The sequence below is a fragment of the Crotalus tigris genome, unplaced genomic scaffold, assembly GCF_016545835.1.
Source record: "Crotalus tigris isolate CLP2741 ecotype Arizona unplaced genomic scaffold, ASM1654583v1 scf7180000019189.1338056, whole genome shotgun sequence".
NCBI classification, from domain to species: domain Eukaryota; kingdom Metazoa; phylum Chordata; class Lepidosauria; order Squamata; family Viperidae; genus Crotalus; species Crotalus tigris.
In genome coordinates, this window is record NW_024097425.1 from 904822 (window position 1) to 917500 (window position 12679).

Sequence of the window (12679 nt, forward strand, 5' to 3'; positions counted from 1 at the left end):
GACTTTGGAAAAAACTTTATAAATGTAATCAAAACAATTTATTGTAAACAAACAGCTAAAATAATTGTAAATGGAGATCTTACAGAAAATTTCAACATTAAAAAAGGCACAAGACAGGGATGCCCACTATCTCCATTACTATTTATACTAACGTTGGAAGTAGTGAATAGAAATATTAGATATAGAAATTAAAGGACTGGAGATAAAAGATGAAAAATATAAACTACAAGCATTTGCAGATGATTTGGTTTTCATACTGGAAGATCCATTGGAAACAAGCACTAAACATATGGAGAAAATAAAAAAATTTGGAGAAGTGGCAGGTTGACAATAAACAGAAAAGACTAAAGTACTAACAAAGAATCTAACAGAAAAACAAAAAAATCAACTAACAAAAAAACAAATCTTCAAATAGTTAAAAAAGTTAAATATTTGGGAATTTATCTAACAGCAAGATGTGTAACAATAAAAGAAGATAACTATGTAAGACTGCTTAAACAAATAAAATTGGATTTGGAAAAGTGGAAAAACTTCCAACTTTCAATGTTGGGGAGAATAGCAACAGTGAAAATGAGTATCTTACCAAAAATACTCTTTTTATTTCAAACAATTCCTGTAAGGCTGGGAAAAAGCCTTTTTTGATGAACTGAATACAACAATGTTGAAATTTATCTGGCAAGGAAAAAAAGCTAGAATTAGATTGAAAATGCTACAAGAAGCGAAAGAAAGTAGAGGATTTGGACTGCCGGACTGGATGTTATACTACCAAGCAACACTTTTAACATGGCTTAAAGAATGGATAATCCTTAGAAACAAAAGACTATTGTACCTAGAGGGGCATGACCTACAAATTGATTGGCATGCTTTTCTGTGGTATGGGAAGAATAAAATACATAGATATCATTTTATAAGGAATGCACTTCTTTCAGAATGGGAAAAAATAAAAGAAAAAATTGTATTAAGATACCTGGATGGCTTTCAATAATGGAAGCTTTTGCTTACCCAAATTTAATTAACTACGATAAAGTTGTGACTTATAAAGATATTTTGGACAATGAAGATAAATTGAAAGACATTCAAGGTTTACAAGAACAAGGTATTGATCTAGCATAATGGTCATATCTGCAAATTCAAACAAAATATGAAAAAGATGTTAAAACAATGGGATTTTATAAAGAACAGACAAAATTTGATCAGATACTGTTAAAAACTGATGAAAGGTTGATTAAGAAATTCTATAGATTTCTATTAAATGTAAAGATGGAGGAAAAACAAGTAAAAGAAACAATGATAACATGGGCAAAGAACTTTGGATATAATATAGAATTAGAAGACTGGCAAAAGTTATGGGAAAGAAATATTAAATTAACTAAAGCAGTGGCATATAAAGAAAACTTATATAAAATGTTTTACAGATGGCATATGACACCAGTGAGATTAGCAAAAATGTTTAAAAATACTTCAAACAACTGTTGGAAATACAAAGAAAGACCAGGTACTTATTATCATATTTGGTGGACATGCCCTAAAGCAAAAAGGGTTTGAGCTACCTAGTCATCATTCTTCATTATCATAATATAGCTTGACTGAACCTGCAGTCATTTTGCTCTGCATATCACCATAAAATGGAAGATCTACCCTTCCTACCACAGGTAGATCCATGGGATTTTATTCTTTTACATGGTATTATTACACCAATACAACTGTGTGTATTGAGTGCAGCACCTTTCATTCAGCTACACAATCTATATAACTAGCACATACAGATATTTCCAGAACTTATTTAAATATATGTGGAAGATATTTTGAGCAATTAATATAACATTCTAGAAATAGAAGCTGCTTTGTGAAAAGTTCCAGAACTCAATGTTTTCACAGGACTAAAAATTTAGACAAGCAGAGGCTTTAAGCTTAATATAGATACATATAGATAATGCATATAATCATATGACATATATGATCATATGATATATATAATCATATATACACACATATATACACACACAGGTTGTGTTGTGTGTGACAGAAATTCCATCAACTATCAGAGGGACTGAGATTATGGAAGCATATCGAGTAAGAACTTTTACTGATTTACACTCAATGGCCACAAAAATATTAGGGCATACATACAAGACAATATTTCATTTTGCAGCTCTAGTCTCTCAAATACAATGTTCATAATTAGTTACAGGCATGCAGTCTCTGAATAAGGGAGCTATACAAGTGGCAGTGGAACATCCTCCTCAATTTCAAACTCATCATCTGTACAAGGAAAAACTAGGTATGATGGAGGTTTCCATGTGGACTCTTCAAGACAAGATGGATAGAGTTTTCCCACAGTGCATTGGAAATCTTTTCCCAAATCCCAGAGTACCCGCTCAGATATATCCTGTCGCAAGAACCAACGATCAAGTTCCATGTCATATTGGTATGTGGCATACTTGGCTCTTTCATGCATATGTGTTTCTCGTACAAAGATACACATTGAGTTAGAAATCACAACAGCTCTGACACAGGAATCAGAATATCGCTTGGCAGGAATTTTGGCTGCCATTTGCCATTCATTTTTATTCACATCATAAACTTCCACTGCTAGGGAAGGTCCAGTTATAGTCCGAGGACGTAATCCTATACCAAGATTGCCACCAACATGCAAGCCTCCAATATAAAATATTTTATCCCCAAAAGCAGCAGCTGAAGCGAAGCATCTATTAGTTTGTCTTGTAGCCATTTCAACCCGAGCATCTGATCTGGGGAAGTAACAGTACATCAAGTTGTGTGCCATTACATAAATGCAGTTATGAACAGCAACGGCTGTACTCCACTGCCAAGCACAGGGCAGAGGGCTTACCATGGTCCATTCATCTTTCTCAGTATCATATCTTTCCATAGTTCTTCTGTCGAGTTCTCCACCAACACTGTCTCCACCAATTGCATAGATGAGGCCTTCACAGAAAACAAGAGATGGCTTTATACGAACAAATAGCATTGGACTCTTTGGAAACCATGTATTTTGCTGGGCATCTATCCAGTAAAAACAATTCACAGTACGGAAAGCAAATTGAAATTTGCTAGTTTTACCATAGTTAATTTTTGTACTTTTCAGGGGGATTTGCCCACCTGCTATATAAATATAATTATCAGGAGTTACAAGTGTCCCAACTTTATGGAGATCAGAAGGAGGACTGCAGAGTTTATAAACTTTTTCAGCCTGTGGGCTGTAAGATACTGAAGAGTAAATATTACCAGGACTTTCAGCAGCAGCTTCAATGAAGATCATCATCTCCTCTTTAGTCATTCCAAGTCTTGGTTTAAAAAACTTCGGCATAGATTTATACAACCCTTGAACCACTACTGATTTATCATTTAGTGGTAAGGCTTGAACCAAGCTCATTGTGTAACTTCAGAAAGTGTATCAATTCTTATTTGGCTAAATACTGTGATCGAGATTCTGTATTATACTCCAGCCATAATATAGCAGCTTCACGAACTGTCTCTTCTTTTTCCACATTTAAATTGTCACTGCTCAAAATATCTATCAACAGATCATGTGAGAGCTGCATAAAAGCCTCTTGGTGATATACAACTGTAAACTTGTGTTCTACCATTCTTTTAGCACTCTGCTTTAACTCCTCACAGCTAAAATAATCAGCAAAACTCAAAAGCCGCACACAGTTTTCAGCATTAATTTTTTTTAATTAAATATTCCCTACACTGTTGTAACACGTCATCGACCTGTAGGAAACAAGCTGTTTCATAAAGCTGTTCAACAGTTGTGTCATTTATTGCCAAATTACCCGTATAAGCATAAGTTATTAAGATCTGAAAAGTGGCTGCATCCACATTCCTCAGATGAATATGTGTTTGCTTGCTTTCACTCAACCCTCTCATAAACATTGCCCTGATGTAAGACCTGCATGTTGCAAGAACCATCTTATGACATGGGAATTCAGTGCCCTCGACAATTAAAACAATATCAGTTAGCAATTGCTGTTCATAGAATGATTTTAACTGTTCTAACAAAGTGACAGCATAGTCTGTGTTGATCTGTATTCCTTCATGGGTAAACATAATTGCATTCCATTTAATATCTCCAAGACAAGATTAGAGAAAGTCAATTGATTTCAGAAGAGATCAAGCTACTATTTCCTGAATAATTAAGAATTATCGAGAGTACTGTTTGAAATGTGTTTAAGCTTTCTTAACACACTTATGGATAATACATTGGCCTGCTGAATTGAGAATGCTTCAGATTTTGACCATTCCTAGAGTGTAATACATTGACCTGATGTCCATATGTTCTCCTGAGACTTTCAAAAATAACTGACAACTTCCTGTTGAGATCTCCAGTGATGCAGCATATGGGCAAACAAACGGAATTTATGAGGTAGATTTTCTTGAACCATCTCTTAACAATGACTTGCAACTCATTTTTCCCCCGCCCTGATGTCCGCAGAGTACTACCAAACGCGCAAGAAGCACCCTTCAGAGCTCTTTGATCCCAGGCTAGCACAGACTCCCAACAAGGGAATTGGACGTGGGCGGGCAACCAACATCTTTTTTGTGATATGGTGACCAAAATTGGCTGCAGTATTCCAGATGTGGTCTTACTAGGGTTTTATAAAGTGGTACTAATACTTCGCGTGATCTTGATTCTATGCCTCTGTTTATACAACCCAGGATTTTATTAGCTTTTTTGGCTGTTACTGCACACCGCTGGCTCACAGTCAAGTGATCATCCACTAGGACTCCAAGGTCCCTCTTACAGTTACTGCTTTTAAGCCAGGTCTCGCCCAATCTATACTTGTAGCTTTGATTTTTCTTGTCTAAATGTAAAACTTTGCTTTTCTCCACATTGAAACTTATTTTGTTGGATAGGGCCCATTGTTCAAGTTTATGAAGATCTTTTTGGATCCTGAGTTTGTTTTCTGGAGTGTTGGCTACACCTGCCAGTTTGGTATCATCTGCAAATTTGATGAGTTTCCCTTTAATTCCCTCAACTAAGTCATTGATGAAGATATTGAAGAGTACTGGGCCTAGGGTGGAACCTTGTGGTAGCCCATTGCTTAATTCTCTACATGTGGATGTAGTGCCGTTGAGCAGCAGTCCCCAACCTTTTGGACACTAGGGACCGGTTCCGTGGAGAAAGGTTATTCCACAAATTGGAGAGCGCATAGTTTTGTGTGCTGCCTGCATCCCACGGATGGGGCTTTGCTTGTTTGTGTGGACCAGTTGCTGGCATGCACGGCCCGGTACCGGTCCATGGACTGGGGGTTGGGGACCCCTGCCATTGAGGACTACTCGTTGAGTGTGGTTTGCCAGCCAGCTACAGATCCATCTGGTGGTGATGTTGTCTATTCCACCTTTTTCTAGCTTACCAAGGAGTAGGTCATGGTCTACTTTATCAAATGCTTTACTGAAAACTAGGTATACTACGTCCAGAGGATTTTGCTGGTCTACTAGTTTAGTCACTTTATCAAAGAATGAAATAAGATTGGTTTGGCATGATCTGTTTTTAACAAACCCGTGCTGGCTACTAGTTATAACTTTGTTTGCTTCTAGTTGTTCGCAGATCTGTTTTTTGATTAGTAACACGGTTGTTAAGTGAATCTGGATTCCCCATTGACTTTATTGCCAGAAGGTCACAAAATCTGATCACATGGCCCCAGGACATTGCAACCGTCATAAATTCGATCTGAAGTTTGATCACGTGACCCTGGGGATGCTGCAATGGTTGTGTGAAAAATGGTCATACGTCACTTTTTTCAGTTGTAACTTTGAACGGTCACTAAATGAACTGTTGTAAGTCGAGGATTACTTGTACTTTATTTGAACAAGCAACCATAAACCACAGACATCACCTCAAACTGATAAATATCTTCTTATTAGAACATTTACCTCTAAGGATCACTTTATCTAAAGCACCTAATAGTATCCTACTGAAGCAACATCAGAGCTGTGTGTATCTGCAATATTCCTCTCTCAGGATCTTGTATTCCACACATGTGAAAAAGTAAACTGTGGCCCACAAATTGATCCAGTGTTAATTTTTAAAAAGTTGCAAGATTTTGTTTTGTTTTGTTTTTACAGCACAGGATTAACATACAGCTCTCTAAAAATAATTTTACTTGGGGAATTTATATTATTACAGGGCTTCCCTTGCTAAAACGTAAGAAAGAAGATAAAGCATAATATACTTCCGTCTTAGGAGATGTTGCAGTAGATGTTGCATGAGGTCCTTACACAGATTCCTGTAAAAATTACAGAAACAGTTGATCAATCAGTGTCACATATTTAGTCACTCAATTGCAGAACAAGAAGACCTGCTGCTTACATATTTACAAATATTTACCTACAGGTAGTAGTAGTCCTCAGGTTACAACAGCAATTATGACCAGAATTTCAATCACTAAGTGATATGGTTGTAAAGCACAATGACCCATGACCATATCACTTAATGATGGAAATCCTGGCAACCCCTGTTGCTATCATTAAACAAATCTCACCAATAATAATAATAATAATAATAAGAATAATAATAATAATAATAAAGTTGGAAGGGACCTTGTACGTCATCTAGTCCAACCCCCTGCTCAGGCAGGAAACCCTATACCATTTCGGACAAATGGCTGTCCAGTTTCTTCTTAAAAACTTCCAGTGTTGGAGCATTCACCGCTTCTGGAGGCAGGTTGTTCCACTGGTTAATTGTTCTAACTGTCAGGAAGTTTCTCCTTAGTTCTAGGTTACTTCTCTCCTTGATTAGTTTCCACCCGTTGCTTCTTGTCCTGCCTTCAGGTGCTTTGGAAAATAGCTTAATTCCCTCTTCTTTATGGCAGCCCCTGAGATATTGGAATACTGCTATCATGTCCCCCCTTGTCCTTCTCTTCGTTAAACTAGACATACCCAATTCTAGCAACCGTTCCTTATATGTTTTAGCCTCAGTCCCCTAATCATCTTTGTTGCTCTTCTCTGTACTCTTTCTAGAGTCTCAACATCTTTTTTACATCGTGGTGACCAAAACTGGATGCAGTATTCCAAGTGTGGCCTTACCAAGGCATTGTAAAGTGGTATTTGTTACGTCCTGAGCCGGCAGGCGCAGGCTGCAGCGATTGGCCCGGGCAGACCACGGGGATGCCCGGGACAAGAAAGGCTGCTCCCAGTCTTGCATGCGTGCGCAAGGCGGGAAAACATCCCTTGCAATAATTGGCCAGCAGGGTACTGTGCAGGGGGGCTATAAAAGGGGGCTGCACCATTTTGCAATCTGTTCTGTTGGTGTTTACAATAAAGAAGGACTGTGTGACTGTGCTTCATCTCAATGCCTCTTCTTCGAGAACAGAACAGTATTAATACTTCACATGATGAGCCGAGGTGGCGCAGCAGTTAGAGTGCAGTACTGCAGGCCACTTTAGCTGACTGTGTCCAGCAGGTCAGCGGTTCAAATCTCACCGGCTCAAGGTTGAATCAGCCTTCCATCCTTCCGGGGTAGGTAAAATGAGGACCCAGATTGTTGGGGGCAATGTAAATATATATACATTGCTTACTGGTGTACACTGCTTAGAGAGTGCTTGCACTTAAAGCGGTATATAAGTCTCATAAATAAATAAAATAAATAAATAAATGATCTTGATTCTATCCCTCTATTAATGCAGCCTAGCACTGTGTTGGCTTTTTTGGCAGCTGCAGCACACTGCTGGCTCATATTTAAGTGATTGTCTACTAGGACTCCGAGATCCCTCTCACAGTTACTACTATTGAGCAAGGTACCCCCTATACTATACCTGTACATTTGGTTTTTCTTGCCTAAATGTAGAACCTTATTTTTTTCACCATTGAATTTCATTTTGTTAGATAGCGCCCAGTATTCAAGTCTGTCCAGATCCTCCTGTATCCTAAGCCTGTCTTCTGGAGTGTTGGCTATTCCTGCCAGCTTGGTGTCGTCTGCAAATTTGATGAGTTCCCCATTTATCCCCTCGTCTAGATCATTGATGAAGATGTTGAAGAGCACTGGGCCCAGAACAGAGCCCTGGGGCACCCCACTACACACTTCCCTCCATATAGATGCAGTTCCATTGAGGACCACATGCTGAGTACGGCCGGTCAGCCAGCTATGGATCCATCTGGTGGTGATGCTGTCTAACCCGTATTTTTCTATCTTATCAGGTAGCAGGTTGGGATCTACTTTGTCAAATGCCTTACTGAAGTCCAAGTAAATTATATCCACAGCATTCCTCTGGTCCACGAATTTTGTCACTTGGTCAAAGAATGCAATAAGATTTGTCTGGCATGATCTGTTTCTGACAAACCCGTGTTGGCTTTTAGTAATGACTTTGTTTGCCTGTAGGTGTTCACTGATTCGTTGTTTGGTTATCTTTTCCACAATCTTGCCAGGTCTGTAATTTCCTGGGTCCTCTTTTTTCCCTTTTTTTGAAGATGGGAACTACATCAGCTCTTTTCCAGTTCTCTGGTAGTTCCCCGGTGCTCTAGGATCTTTGAAAAATATAGTTCAGTGGTTCTGAGATCACGTCTGCCAGTTCCTTGAGAACCTTGGGGTGTAATCCATCTGGTCCTAGTGATTTGAACTCGTCTAGGCTGGACAGGTGTTCACTTACCATTTTCTTGCCTATCTTAACTTGTGTTTCTATTTTGTTTTTTATGGCACTATTTTTGATAGGTTGGTCTGTTTTTTCCCTTTATGTAAAGACAGTTGCGAAAAACGAGTTAAATAATTCTGCTTTCTCCCTGTTGCTTGTCACCTTCTTGCCACTTTCACCCACTAATGGACCAATTGTTTCCTTCACTTTTTTCTTGTTTTTTACATGTTGAAAGAAGCTTTTTTTGTTATTTTTGACTTTGGTCACGAGCCTTAGTTCATTTTGAGCCTTAGCTTTCCTCACTTCATCTTTGCAGGCTTGGGCTATTTGCTGATATTCTGAGTTAGTTATGTGTCCCTCTTTCTACTTTCTATACTTGTCCTTTTTAGCTTTCAATTTATCAGAGAGTTCTTTATGCAGCCATGTTGGTTTCTTTTGAGAGCTGTTATTTTTCCTCTTTGTTGGTATTGTGCTAGACTGGGCCTTTATTATCTCATTTTTCAAAATTTCCCAAGCCTCTTGAGTTGTTTTCCCCTGGAGGATTCTCATCCATGGAATCCTTCCCAAACCCTCTCTAAGTGTATTGAAATTAGCTCTCTTGAAGTCCAAGACTCTAGCTTGACTGTGTTCTATTGCGTGTGCTTCCATAATGTTAAATTCCAATATTGCATGATCACTTCCTCCCAAGGTTCCTATAGCTTCAACATCTCTGTTAGTGAGAATTAGATCCAAAATGGCTAATCCCCTAGTTCCCTTCTCTATTTTTTGGGAGACAAAGTTGTCTGCTAGGTTTGTCAGGAATCTGTTTGATCTTCCACTTGGTGCAGAGTTTGTCTCTCAGTTGATGTCAGGGTAATTAAAGTCCCCCATTACTATTGTGATGTGCTTCCTACATACCTTAGTTAGCTGACTAGCAAAAAGTTCATCTATTTCCTGTGTTTGGTTTGGTGGCCTATAGTATACACCTATGGCAATGTTGTTTCCCCCACTTTTTATATTGACCCATATGCATTCAGAACAATTTTCATCATTGTTGTGTTCTATTTCTGTAGAAATGTAGTTATTTCTTATACAGAGAGCAACTCCACCTCCTCTTTTATTTGGTCTGTTTCTTTTAAATAATTTAAATCCTTCTAGCCGTGTGTTCCATTTGTGGGTTTTATCCCACCATGTTTCCGTAATGGCAACAATATCATATCTGCCCTCATTAACCTGAATTTCTAGTTCACCCTGTTTGCTATTCATACTCTGTGCATTGGTGTATAGATATTTGAGTCCTTTATGACCGACCCTGTGTTTACTTCCTACATAACCTGTGTGGTGCCTGAGTTCCCCTATTCTAAAGGTTCATAGAAGAAGCCGCCTGAAAGTCATAAAGTCAGACAAGTAAACGATATACAAATAAGAAAAGCAGAAGTTGCTAGCTAACCTAAACCTCAAGCAGAGGAAATGCAGAAACAACTATAGGAGCCAAGCTTTGTTAACAGAAAATTAGATAATGATAGACAGGATGTGCACAAAGGGGCTTCCTGGAACATGGGTGGGACAGTGGTTTTAGGTGGCCCGCGTTAGTTTTATCAGGTGATTAGGGAAGGGGCATTGAGTGCGATGGGGGGGGAAATCTGCATCAGGGGTGGGATATAAAAATGTGTCAAACAGCTCTTAGAGGTGTGGCTGAACTCCTGCATGTGTTTCAGCTCACCAGGCCTTTGCGAATGCTTCTTTTTGAATAAAACTTTGTTGCTGGAATTCCAAGCGAGTTTGTTCGTTTTGGGATCTTGAGCCACATTCCGAACAAGTAGTAATAGTGTTGTTCTTGACCATCAACACATTACAGTCTGGCAAATCTCCTCCAGATCCTGGTGCCACCCTTGTCTTGCCTTAGCATATGGGTCTTCAAGCTTGGCCCTTTTATGACTTAAAAGGGCCAAGTTTGAAGACCTCTGTTAGTAGATGTTGACGGTGTGTTCAGCCTTCAGCCAGTAATCAAGATGTTCTCAAAGGCTCCGACTTCTTGATTTCTCGCAGGTTAAATGGAAGTTAGGCATTAGAGAGCAAATGCATGAAGAAGGGAATAGCAGCTCTGCCTCCAGATCTAAATCCACAGATCCTAAATCCTACACAGATCCTAAATCCATCAATAGCTGTGTTTTAATAACAAATTCCGTTGCAAATAAGAGCTCCAGAATACATAACATGAATTATGGAAAGTATAATACTTGAACACTTCCTGTTTCATAAAATACATGAAATAGTTTATGGATCTTAGAACATTTCAGTGAGCACAATGGTCCTGTCTTTGGATATTGCAATACAATAATTTTCAACAGGGCTTTTTTTCTCATAGAACGCCCAGAAAGGAGTTCCAGCACCTTTTTTGAATGGAACCTTATAGGATCGGCAAGGCGGGTTGTATGACGTGTGTGAGTTCCGGCATCTTTTTTTTTTTTAGAAAAAAAGCACTGGTTTTCAAGTGAATTGTGATCCAGACTATTCTGTTTCTTGTGTTGGTAGGCATTGAAGAGTCAGGAGTAATAGCAAATGCTTCTTTATTGAAGGCAAAACAGAACTCCAACCAAGATGGCTCCACCCCTATTTATACATTCAGCTTGGGGCGGGTTCAGCCAACGAATGCAATGTATTCTCCCGCTCAAATGCATACTAACTAACTTGTAGACATCCAGTCTGGCTTAGCAGGCCAAGTGGTCTGCTAACGGTTTCAGTGCAGCTCCCTGCACCTGTTCCTCAGTTTAAGCTCAGTACATAACACAGACCATTCTAGAGGTTACAGCAGTGGTGGCGAACCTATGGCACGGGTGTCAGAGGCGGCACTCAGAGCCCTCTCTGTAGGCACACACGCTGTTGCCCCAATCCTAGGCCTTCAGCTGAGTTTTATAAAACCTTTTCGCTTTAGGCCTCTGCCACCGTGTACAAAAAAAAAAAAGGTTTAATCAATCAGTCAATTTCAACTTCTCGTGGAAAAAAAAATCTTGCAAAGTTGGAATTGATTGATTGAACTTTTTAGTCCCACCCAGTCTACTGTTACCACTGCAGCCACGCCCACCCAATGGGCCACGCCTACCCAATGGACCACACCCACCCAACGAGCCACGTCCACCCAGCACCTGAGGATGCATAAGTGGGTTTTGGGTTGCAGTTTGGGCACTCGGTCTCTAAAAGTTTCGCCATCACTGGGTTACAGTATTATTATTATTTTTTCCTGGGACTGGGAATAAATTATAGTGACTAATTCCTTCTGTGCAGGGCTTTTTTTCTCATAGAACGCCCAGAACGGAGTTCCAGCACCTTTTTGGGATGGAACCTTGTAGGTTAGGCAAGACGGGTTGTATGAGGTGTGTGAGTTCCAGCACCTTTTTTTTTTTTTTTAGAAAAAAAGCACTGCTTCTGTGTAAATCCTTTGTTTGGATTATTTTTGTGGATCATAACGCTTGCCTTCTCTTCCTGGAATATACCTGTTGTTTAAATGGTCGCAGTCCTAAGACTCTATTAGCACTTTTTATGAACTGTTTAAAAAAAATACATACGCTTCTTCACAGATTTTGAACTAGACTGTGATCTTCTTTAGAAACACGAAAATCAGTTTTCATTATCAAAACAAATGGAATTTGGAAAATAAGAGCAAAATCTTTAGCAGCTGGTAGCGTGGCCGAGCGGTCTAAGGCGCTGGATTAAGGCTCCAGTCTCTTCGGAGGCGTGGGTTCGAATCCCACCGCTGCCATTCAGTTTTACACCACCCTTTCACTTTCGCCATTCATGGAATATTATCCGGGTTACGATACTCACTAATGAATGTATTTTATTACTGTGCCTTATATGGCTTCCGGATGCGGGAAATCACTGGATCCGAGAGAGATGCATCGTAGCTTCCATCTTCCAACTCGTCCTAATTTTGGGAGATCTAATGAAAACCTTCAGACTAACCCGCGTCGACGTAAAACCAAAGCAAAGCTGTAATACGTTGATAGTTTTAAAGTTCGCAAGTGACACAAGCACATTTGGGAGTTTTCGGAACTCAGAAAGTTGGTTGGAGCCTTGCCGAACACCAGGCATGCATTTTGGGTGGGCAA

At 39.4% G+C, this 12679-nt stretch overlaps 1 non-coding gene and 1 pseudogene across 1 annotated transcript; one reads left to right on the forward strand and one right to left on the reverse strand.

Moving 5' to 3' along the window:
• Nucleotides 1-2167: 2167 nt before the first annotated feature.
• Nucleotides 2168-4125, reverse strand: LOC120315939 (annotated as a pseudogene).
• Nucleotides 4126-12248: 8123 nt separating this feature from the next.
• TRNAL-AAG lies at nt 12249-12330 on the forward strand. Its single transcript has one exon. It is a non-coding gene; the product is annotated as a tRNA-Leu (tRNA).
• Nucleotides 12331-12679: the final 349 nt, after the last annotated feature.